At 37.3% G+C, this 10,591-nt stretch overlaps 1 protein-coding gene across 1 annotated transcript in view; it reads right to left on the bottom strand.

Moving 5' to 3' along the window:
• The window catches only part of LOC119408455 (Kv channel-interacting protein 1), a 49,324-nt gene that overhangs the window by 6,443 nt on the left and 32,290 nt on the right, over positions 1–10,591 (bottom strand). The gene's annotated exons all lie outside the window — the stretch shown is intronic.

The raw sequence follows: 10,591 nt of genomic DNA, 5'->3' as shown, positions 1-10,591 counted from the left end.
TTGCATGTTTTCTCCGTGCATGCGTGGGTTTTCTCTGGGTACTCCAGTTTCCTCCCACAGACCAAAAACATGCATGCTAGACTGATTGGCAATTTTAAATTGTCCCTAGGTGTGCGTGATAAAGTGAATGGTTGTTTGTCTCGTTTGTCTCTATGTGTCCCTGTGATGGACTTGCGACCCGTCCAGGGTGTACCCCGCTCCTCGCACAGTGATTGCTGGACATGGGCACCGGCGACCCCCGTGACCCAAAATGGAAGAAGCGGGTAAAAGATAATGGATGGAAGATCTGACACTGAGACCAAATTTATGACCCCTGACACTCAAGGAAAACCACTGAAACATCCCAGACTGAACCAATCAAAGTCTAAAGCTCAGTCCAGTTAAGAATAAATGGATTAGCTATGCCCTCTTTGACTTCTGTCTTGTGTTCAAAATGAAAAAAAAAACATCTTGCATTATGGTGAGTAATTAAAAAGCTCAACATTTGCAGATACATTTTCTCCATATTTTATTCTTCTAGTTAGACAGGAAATGAGAGGATGGGAGGATGAAAGATGGAGGTGCAGAAAGGTAGAGGTCAGATCAACGTCTTTGTGTTCGTCCTCTCTGCGTCCCCATCATTAACATCTCATTACTCTTGCCGCTGCAGGGGAGGGGAGAAAGGACACGCCATCGACTCGACACACACACCTATATGTGAACATGACTGTATACAGTCAAACATTTTCCTCTGGTCTCCCACACCCACCCATCACCACAGCTCACATGATCCCTGAAGCAGTCCAGAGTAATAATTATGCATAGTGTTATAACTGTGCATAATTTATTTGAAGTACTAATAAAACTTCTGAGCATGATAAAATGGTTGTAATGTGGAAGACTTGGAGCAAAAAAAAATGTCTTGGTGGTGTTTTAATAATAAAAGAATGGGTTTAATGAAGGTGTGTGATGGAGCAGGAGCAAAAGAAATATCACATTCTTGAAAAAAAATCCATCCATCTTTACTTGCTTCTTCTTCCTTTTTGGATTGCGGAGGTCCTGGTGCCCATAGCCAGCCATTACTGTACAAGAGGTGGGGGACACCCTGGACAGGTCTCCAGTCCGTCACAGGGACACAGAGAGACAAACAACCATTCACACTCTCACTCACACCTAGGGACAATTTAGAGTTACCAATCAGCCTAACATGCATATTATACAATTATTTCATCAAATTAGAGGCTTCACAGACAAATGTGTACGTGTCCCCCCAGAACTGGTTCATGGCAACTTCCTACACAATTGATCAGTATCTGACGATCACACTGAGATCATTTGAAATGCATATCACCCGCCACCTTTCATGCCAGACTAAGATTATCTTATGTTGAAAAAAGACAGAGGTATAGTTATTTTGGTCAAACCTTGAAAATAATATTAGTACAGTCTAATGCAATATTGCAATATATATAAAAATATGCATTTGGAGAATACTGTACATTTAGAATAACTCAACCAACACTGCATCACATTTTACCTCAATATGTGTAAAGCTGCCTGAGTTAAACGTATTTTTGTTCTTTAAATTCTAATAATTGTGTTTGTTGATTTTCAGACCGACTACAAGTATTTAAGTTTAGGTACTTAGTACTGAGTACGAGTACTGAGTAATTAGTTATTTAAAATTTAAACACTACTCAATGACTTTAAAAACACATTTCTTTTATAAAGAACACAGCAAACCATCTGGTGTCACGTGGCCTGCGTTCATTTTAAAATAACTTCAAACTATTGGCATTTCTTCTACTTTGTACTTTTTGCTCTCGCTAACTTGCAAAGTGGACGATGAAATGACATCACCAACCATAAAAGTAGTAGCAAAGTGCAAAGCATTTGTTTTTATGAGTACAAGTATTTGAGGTTGGTATCGGGCACAACTACCGGTACTAAGTTCCATTAGTTACAACAGTCATCTTGAATCAGGCTGACTACAAAGAGTTAATAATATGTAGAAGTACATCTAATGATTACTTCCTGGAAGTTTCATTTAAGTTCATTGAGTTGTTTAGCAGGAACTGAATGGTTCAAACAGGAAAAAAAACATCAGTTTAACAAAGAGAGCTTTTGAAGCCTGCTACTCTAATAAAAGCTCACACAGGTTCACGTGGTCCTTTACCATCACCATTTTGAAACATTGGCAGTTTCACAAGAGACATTTTTATCTGTGTGGCGACATTTGTAAACTGTCATTACACCACGTGTCTCCACTTCTGTCCCCTCCGTGAACCGCAGCTTGGTTGTAGCGTTATCCCCTCACCACGCTGAAATAAACCTCTCTCATCAGTCCGACATGTTCTCAGCCCATGCAGACCGTTTCAAAAAGTCTTACACCGGGTTTGATCGTTACTGCCAGTTCGATCACACACACCGAAGAGCTGATTTAAAGTTCCCATTCCTTTTATTAAAGGGCTTAACTTGTGTATGATGTAAAATAAGAATACTAAGTTATTTATCAGACGTGTGTTTGTCGTCAACACCTCCTCCTCTCAAAAAGCTGCAAGTTTTTTGAAGAGATATAAAATCAGGGTTGTGTTTTGTAAAGGACCTAATCGGAACTGTCTTCATTATGAAGCTGATTAGAAAGAGATAACATTAAACAAGTAACTATCTGAGGTTGAAGGGCAAGACCGTGAGAAGTTGGGGTGTGGAAGGTGCTGCAGCACACCCGCATGACTACCAGAGGACATGCATGTACATTATTTAATTAAAATATTAATACTTTCCACAACAATTACAATAATATTTAGATTGAATTGAGTAAAGTAATTTTATATTAACTTGCACTGTTATTGTGTATATGTGCTTTAATTTGTTTTTACAAAGTATTTTTTATTATGTTTTATTATACTACCGCTTAAAACACACAAAAAGTTAATTAGCAGATTAGCATAAGAATATGATTGCACCCCCCCCCCCCACACACACACACACACACACAGGTTTTAATCTGTCACATAGTCAGAAGCTATAAATCGAGAACATAACTTCCCTTAAAGATTTAAAATCTGTGTGTGAATTAAATGTTGAGTATTTTCATTTATTAAATTTAAAAAATTCAATTATGCACAGGGTTCATTATTATCAAATGAATATTAGGAAATCTAATAAACACGTACAAATTCACCTTTCTTGTTAATTGCGTCACAGACAATTCACCTTAATTATAACTTGTGCATTCTCGTTGGCCTCCAAATGTTTTAAGAAGAAAAAATATAGCAAGAGGTTTTTTTTTTGTTTTGTTTTTTAACAAAGTGCACAGTCCTTTACAAATGTTTGTGTGGAGTATAATCAAGTCTTCATGCAGTAAAAGTTTCCAGAAAAGCTAGATGTTTTTAAAAAACATGAAGAAAGTATATGTACAGCTCTACTTTTGTTGCAACACAGTTGGACATCTGAACAGATCAGCTCCTAGTGGTGATGTTCCCAGTCTCATTTTTCTCGTATCAACTGGACAGTCGGAGAGGGACGGTCAACAAACTCTGGAGTCTGAGCAGGATGTAAAGACTCACCCTCCACACTGATGACTCCCAGTAGGTGCAGCAGCTTGACGGCACCACAGCACATCAGAATGATGGCTACAGTCTGTAAGCTGTTATCCTTCTGCTCCTCTCTTTCCATTCTGATTTCCTCTTTTCTTCTTCTTGTCTACCCCAAAGCTCTCCGTCTCACTCTTTATCACTTTATTCTTTAATTTTACTTATAATGTCACAAAACTTCACAGAAGCTATACTGCACAAACTCCCCAAATGTTCCTTTAAAGTTTAACTCCAGCCTGCTCCATCCAGCAGAGCGCTCTGCTCTCATGTGCCTCTCTTTATCTCTGTCATTTCATCCCTCCATCTCTCCATTCCCTGGAGCATCTTCCTCCCATGTCCCGACCTTCTCTCCATCCGAACAACTCTTTTTCTCCCTGCCTCTTCTCCCCATTAGCCCCTCAGTCCCCGCTGTATTACCTTCACTGTCCTTCACTCTTTGGGACTGGACTTTACCTGGAGGCTCCACTCGAACAACGACCTTCAGCTCCACGTGTGTATGTTGTCGTGTGTGTGTTTGTGAGCAGCTCAGCGTTTGATTAATGGTTCTCATTCACACACTGTCAACAGAAGACTAAATTTACCACAAAGTGACTCCTCAAACAAAACAAGCCCCTTTGTGTTTTACTTAAGAGTTTAAACATGATTTGTTTCGACATCAGTCGTTGATGAAAATTCTTTGTAAAACAAGATCCAACCTGTAATCAGAACCACAGACAGCGACAAGAGTCTCACTGAGGAGAGGAGCTGCAACCACAAACATCCAGCAGGGGGCAGCAGATAGCTGCTCCTCAAGATGGGTGGAATATTAAACTGATGACAAACATTCTGCAAGTTCATGAGAAGAACCAGTTTGTCACAATCAATACTTAGTGTTGATTATGTTGGCTAAAACATTAGCAACAGTTGTACAGACTTCTTGAACAGACTGTATATAGGAATCAGTTCAATATTTAAAAAATAAAACTAGAAAAATTGCATTTCCTGCGAAAATGCAAAATGCTTTTGCAGAACTGGCACAAAAACAGCTGAAATTAGCTAAAAAAACATTCTGAAATGTAGCTGAATAAGCCTAATTTAGCAGAAGAAAGCAGAAAGGACACATGTTTGCTAAATTAGGTTTAAATGAGCAGATATGAGAAGGAAAAAAAGAGGAAATTAGCTAAAAACAAATGCTGAAAAGTAGATGAAAAGGAATAAAGAAGCTTTAGTTACCAGAAGGAAGTGGAAAGAGCTAAAATGAGCTAAAAAAAAAAAAAAAAAGGTGGAATTAGGATAAAAAGCTAAAAATAGCATCAAATGAGCTAAAAAGTAGCTGAATAAGCAGAAAAAACTGAAAGTAGCAGAAAAAAGCTGAAAGGTGCGTATCATACTGAAATTAGCATAAAGAAGTTAATTAGGCAGAAAGAAGAAAAATTACCATTAAAAACTTAAATTTATCAGAAAACAGCTGCAAAAGGCTAAAAAAGCTGGAAAGGTAAAACAAACTTAAATTAGCAGAAGAAAGCAGAAAGAACACGTTTGCTCAATTAGGCTGAAAGAAGCAGAAATGAGCACAAAAAGTGGAAATTATCTGAAAAAAGTGGAAGTTAGCAAATAACAGCTGAAAGTAGCTAAAAAAAGGCTGAAAGAAGTTTAAATATGTGCAAAGTTGCGAGAGCATATTTTTGTTGAATATGTCTGAAAAAAGTTGAAATAAGTGTAAAAAAAATGAGGAATTAGCTGAAAAAGTTCAAATTAGCATAAAAACAGCTAAATAGTATAAGCTGAAATAGCAGAAAAAACTTAAACTTGCAGACATCAGCTGAAAGGAGCATAGCAAGCCACAATTAGCAGAAAGAATTAGAAGAAGCACAAAAATTCTGTAGTTGGCTAAAAGAATCTAAAAGGAGTGCAAAACAGCTGAAAAAACAGCTAAAATTGCTGAAAGTAGCTGAAAAAAAGTTAAAATTTGCACAAGCTGAAAGAAGCTGAACCAACACAAAATGTGAAAGGAGCAGTAAAAGTTTGTAAACAGATCTAAAGACTTAAAGGTTGTAAACTGAGCTCCATTCATTTCCTATGAGGAAAAAAGGCAAAAAAAAAAAAGGCAAAATATTTCATAAAGCTGAAGATATGCCAATACCAAAAGTCAAAGCAGGATTTTCCTGAAAATGCAGAACGTTTTGAAGCAAGATTTGTTAAAATAGCTTGAAAACTGCTGGATGAGAAAGATGCCGAAAAACATACAGAAGAAAAATGGATCACGATAGTGTGAATGCTTCATTAACATTCACACAATGAAATGCTTATAGATGATCTAACCCCATCCATCCATCCATCCATCCATCCATCCATCCATCCATCCATCCATCCATCCATCCATCCATCCATCCATAATCTTTTACTCACTTTGTCTTTTTGGGCCGTGGGTGTCACTGGTGCCCGTGTTCAGCAGTCATTGCAAGAGGTAGGGTAAACCAGCTCACATGCCCATCACAGGGACATAGAGACGAACAACCATTCACTCTATCACTCTCATCTGACCTCTGCAATATCACTTGTGGAGTTCCTCAAGGCTCTGTACTTGGACCAAAGTTATTTATTTTATATGTGAATGACTTAGAGAATGTATCAGGACTCCTCAAATGTGTCCTTTTTGCAAATGACACCACTTTTTTTTTTTTGTTTGGGTAAAGATATAAAACGGATGTTGGAATTGATAAAGACAGAATTTGGTAAAATACAAACTTGGTTTAAACTTAATAAATTATCATTAAATTTAGATAAAACTAAATACATGATATTTAGTAACAAAAAGGGAACTGTTGATGATCCATTTAAAATTGAGGGTGTTGAGATTTGTAGAGTTAATGAGATGAAATTTTTGGGTGTAATCATTGATGAACAGCTAACATGGAAAAATCACATCAAGTCTGTAAGAATAAAAATATCTAAATCTATTGCAGTACTATACAAAGTCAGGGAATTATTAAATGAAAAAGCTCTGTACATGTTGTATAACACAATCATTGTTCCACATTTAATCTATTGCATTGATGTTTGGGGGAAAGTGTGTAAAACATTTACAAAACCTATTTTTATTTTACAGAAAAGAGCTGTAAGAATTATCACCAGAAAGCATTACTGTCACCCATCAAGCACATTATTTTATCAACTAAAGTTATTGAAGTTCCATGATTTGGTAGATTATAGTATTTTATCAGTTATGTATAGGGCTCAAAATAACACATTACCATTAAATATCCAAAGAAATTTTGTTAAAAGCCAAAGTTGTTATAATCTTAAGGGGATAGAGATATTTGTCAAACAAACATTTAGAACTAGTCTGAAGGGAAGGTCTACCTCAATCCAAGGAGTTGGATTGTGGAATGGTCTAGAGAGTGATGTGAAAAATGCCAAGTCAATGTGTACATTTAAGAAAAATATCAAAACTGAATTGTTAAAAAAGTATATATGAAGTAGCTTAGTGTGTGTTTTGTATTAGAATTAGAAAAATTAGAAAGAGTTATTCATTTTGTTCTGTTACTTAAAGATTATTATCATTGAACAAATTGTTTGAAAAAAAGGGGCAGATATAATTAAAAAAAAATCTTCTTTCTGCTTGCTGCCTTTCATTTTTAATTTCTTGTATTTTTTATAGTTTATGGAATGTATTAATTTATTTACTTTTAATGAATAAACTTTATACCATACCATACCATCTAGGGATGATTTAGAGTTACCATTCAGCCTATTTGGGCTTGTGATGGGAAAGTCGCAGGTTCACCTCCCGGTACCGTCAACATCAAAATGTGTGTGGAAAAGGTGAAACACACACACCTCCCTCCACCCTCCTTCACTCCACTCTGGGCTCCTGAGCAAAGCCCTTAACCCCCACCATCTGCTCCCTAAAACAGGTCTCTCTTGAAAATGAGTTCTCGTGGCTCAATGATAATGGATAAATAAAGGGTAAATGAAAAAAAATAACATGCATGTTTTTGGTATGTGGGAAGAAACTGGATTACCTGGAGAAAATCCACGCATGCACGGAGAGAACATGCAAACTCCATCTCTCTTGTGATTCAGGCAGACAAAGAGCCTCAGTTCCAGTCTAATCTGGAGGTGAAGCTCAGTACAAAACCAGTTCTCTCACAAAACTTGGAACTCCACACACTCCAGATATTTTAGAATTGATAAAACCTCCCGCATGTGAAACAAAACATCTTCAGCTTCAGAATAGAAGTCCAGTTGTTTTCTGTTTTTAACCTTTCATGGACAGCTGAGAATCTTCCCCAACATATGTGAATACAGTAAGTTTGCATCATTGCAAAACACAATCAATTTTTAAGTATTCAGTGTATTCCAGAAACACTAAACACCTACAGCCAAGTCCAAACAGTTTATCTTTATGCTTCACAGACAGTACACACAACAAATACACTAAAAACAGGCCGCCCACCTAAAGTACCTAGATAATTTTTTTTTTTTTGCATTTGTCGAAAAAAAAAATTATGACAATGAATGTTAAATTGATCGCAGCTTGCTTTTATTAAAAATCTAATTGTACTCTGTTAAAAGGAGCTGTGACTTTTCAGTGAACTCAAGTGTACTTACAGACTTGTAGACAGCAGGGGTCTCTGCTGCATCGTCAGCTTGTCTCCAGAGCTGCACTCTGCTTTACTCTGCAGCAGCAGAGCTGAGCACAGTTTCATTTAGCAACAGGAGCAGTGCTCCATCTGAGTTCCCAGACATCTATAAGAAGCTCATTAGTGTAAACAGCACTTTATGAGGATGATTTAGTTTATTATACATTGTGTTTATTTAAAGCATAAGTGGTCGTTGTACACAAACGCTCATACACACAATACATGAAGAATCTTACTGGAACTGCTGAGTTAAAGGCACAGTTTAGCAGGCTGAGACCAAAACATCATTTTTAACTACCATACTTTTTACTGTATAAGTCGCACATTTATGCATAAATTAGCATGCCCTGTGACTTATACAGCGAGGCGACTTATTTATGTTTTTTTCCCATATTGATACCAAATTTTTAGCTGAGATCTGATGTTTTCATTCATTCTGACATTAAAAATATTGAGCACTAACATTTTCAGCTGCTAGAGGGCCCTTGAGTGATATGGCAAGCAAAGTGTCTCATTAATAGGTAAAAGTGGCTATTAATGAGACACTTGGCTTACCATACAGCCACCTTCATCTTGCCCCGGAGCTCCTGGAGCAAACGTCAAATCAGCTGCATTTTGCCGTGCCGTCCAGGTGAAATGCAGCTGATTTGACCGTTAAAGAGCACTTATTAAGGAAAAGTTCAACTGAGACAAGCCTTTGCTATAACGTCGAGCAAACAAATAATTGTTTTTAGGTGGTTATCTTGTCAAATTTTGAAGAAATGCACAGCGAGTCCTCCCTCCATGCTCCCGCAACCGCAAATATATTTTTGAAGTGCAGCTGATTTGACCGTTAAAGTACATTTATTAAGGAAAAATTAGACTGAGACACACCTTCGGATCTAGTTCAAAATACTCATGCATGTTTTTAAATCACTGAACAGTTCTGCCCCATCTTATCTCGCTGAGCTTCTGCAGCCATATGTCCCACCTCGCGCTCTGTGGTCAGCAGACCAGATGCTTCTTTCAGTTCCAGGAACCCGTCGTAAGCTCAGAGGTGACAGGGCTTTCTCTGCTGCAGGTCCAAGACTGTGGAATGAGTTGCCACTGCGTGTTAGGCAGGCTCCCACACTCACAGTCTTTAAGGCTTGCCTGAAAACCCACTTTAATTCCGTTGCCTTTGGCATGGTGTGATTTGTTTTGATCCTGTCTGTAGTCTACATTGTTGGCCATTTAGTTATTATCTGCTGCTATTTGTATCTATATTTTTATTTTATGTTCTCCTGTCCGCTCTGCTTGATTGTTTCTATTGTACAACACTTTGGTTGGCCTTGTTGCTGTTTTAAGTGCTTTATAAATAAATTGGTATGATATGGTATGGTATGGCACACCTTTGCTATAATTTTGAGCAAAAAAATAATTGTTTTTAAGTGTTAATTTTGTTAAAGTCCTCTTGTGCATGCTCCCGCGGCCAACATTTAGCAGCCAATCGATTTTTGGCACAACACCGGCCCACGTTTCCAGGTGGTCAGCGGTGACGCATAATAGATGCGACTTATACAATGAAGCGGCATATTGATGTTTTTTCCCCACTTCATTAGACATATTTGAACTGATGCAACTTACACGGTGATGTGACGTGTACGGTGGAAAGTACGGTAATTAACAAATACTTAGCAGAAAGAATCATAATTAATCTTCTACAACAATAATTTTAATGAGCAAATGCAAAAAAAAAAACCTTGTTCTAAGGCTGTAACTATGAAAACTAGCCCAACAATGAGCAAAGTATAGAAATAGGATATACATTTTAATGTTTAGATTCACTCCACACAACCAGAATGAAGCGAAGCTGATTGTAAATGTTTAAAGGTGAAATAAACATGTCCACAAAATTACAGATGGAAATAAATCAAACAGCTAAAATTGAGGATTTTTCAGATAGAAGGGTCCATTTTCTGGTGTTTAATGCTGCATCTGCTGAATCTGTTTAATTTTATAAACACCTTTAACATTCTTTAAACAGAAGCCACACATCTTCAGCCTTTCAAAGCTTTGAGACGGATGAAATATATTGATGGAGCTAAAATCGGAGCAGAGAACAAGGATGATGGAGCTATCTCGGGGTTGTTCGGCTCATTTAAATGTAGTTATTCTGCAGGGAGTCTAATGTGACAACTTATTCATTTGGTGTGCTGGATTTGTTGCAACAGATCTGACTGAAGTGTTGAAGTACTGCATGCTGGGTAAAAGTTTCGTCATGCGGAGCATCACCTGATCAGAAATCACTAAAAGCTTAAACATGAAAGTTGGCTGCAGTTAGAAAAGATCAAGCGCTGCTACTGACTAAGGATCAGCTCTTGCATTGAAAACCCGATTTATTATATATATATATATATATATATATATATA

Source organism: Nematolebias whitei, chromosome 4 (genome assembly GCF_014905685.2).
Source record: "Nematolebias whitei isolate Nwh7 chromosome 4, NemWhi1, whole genome shotgun sequence".
NCBI lineage: Eukaryota > Metazoa > Chordata > Actinopteri > Cyprinodontiformes > Rivulidae > Nematolebias > Nematolebias whitei.
The sequence above is the reverse complement of the archived record's forward strand: the minus strand, read 5'-3'. Positions and strand labels throughout refer to the sequence as shown.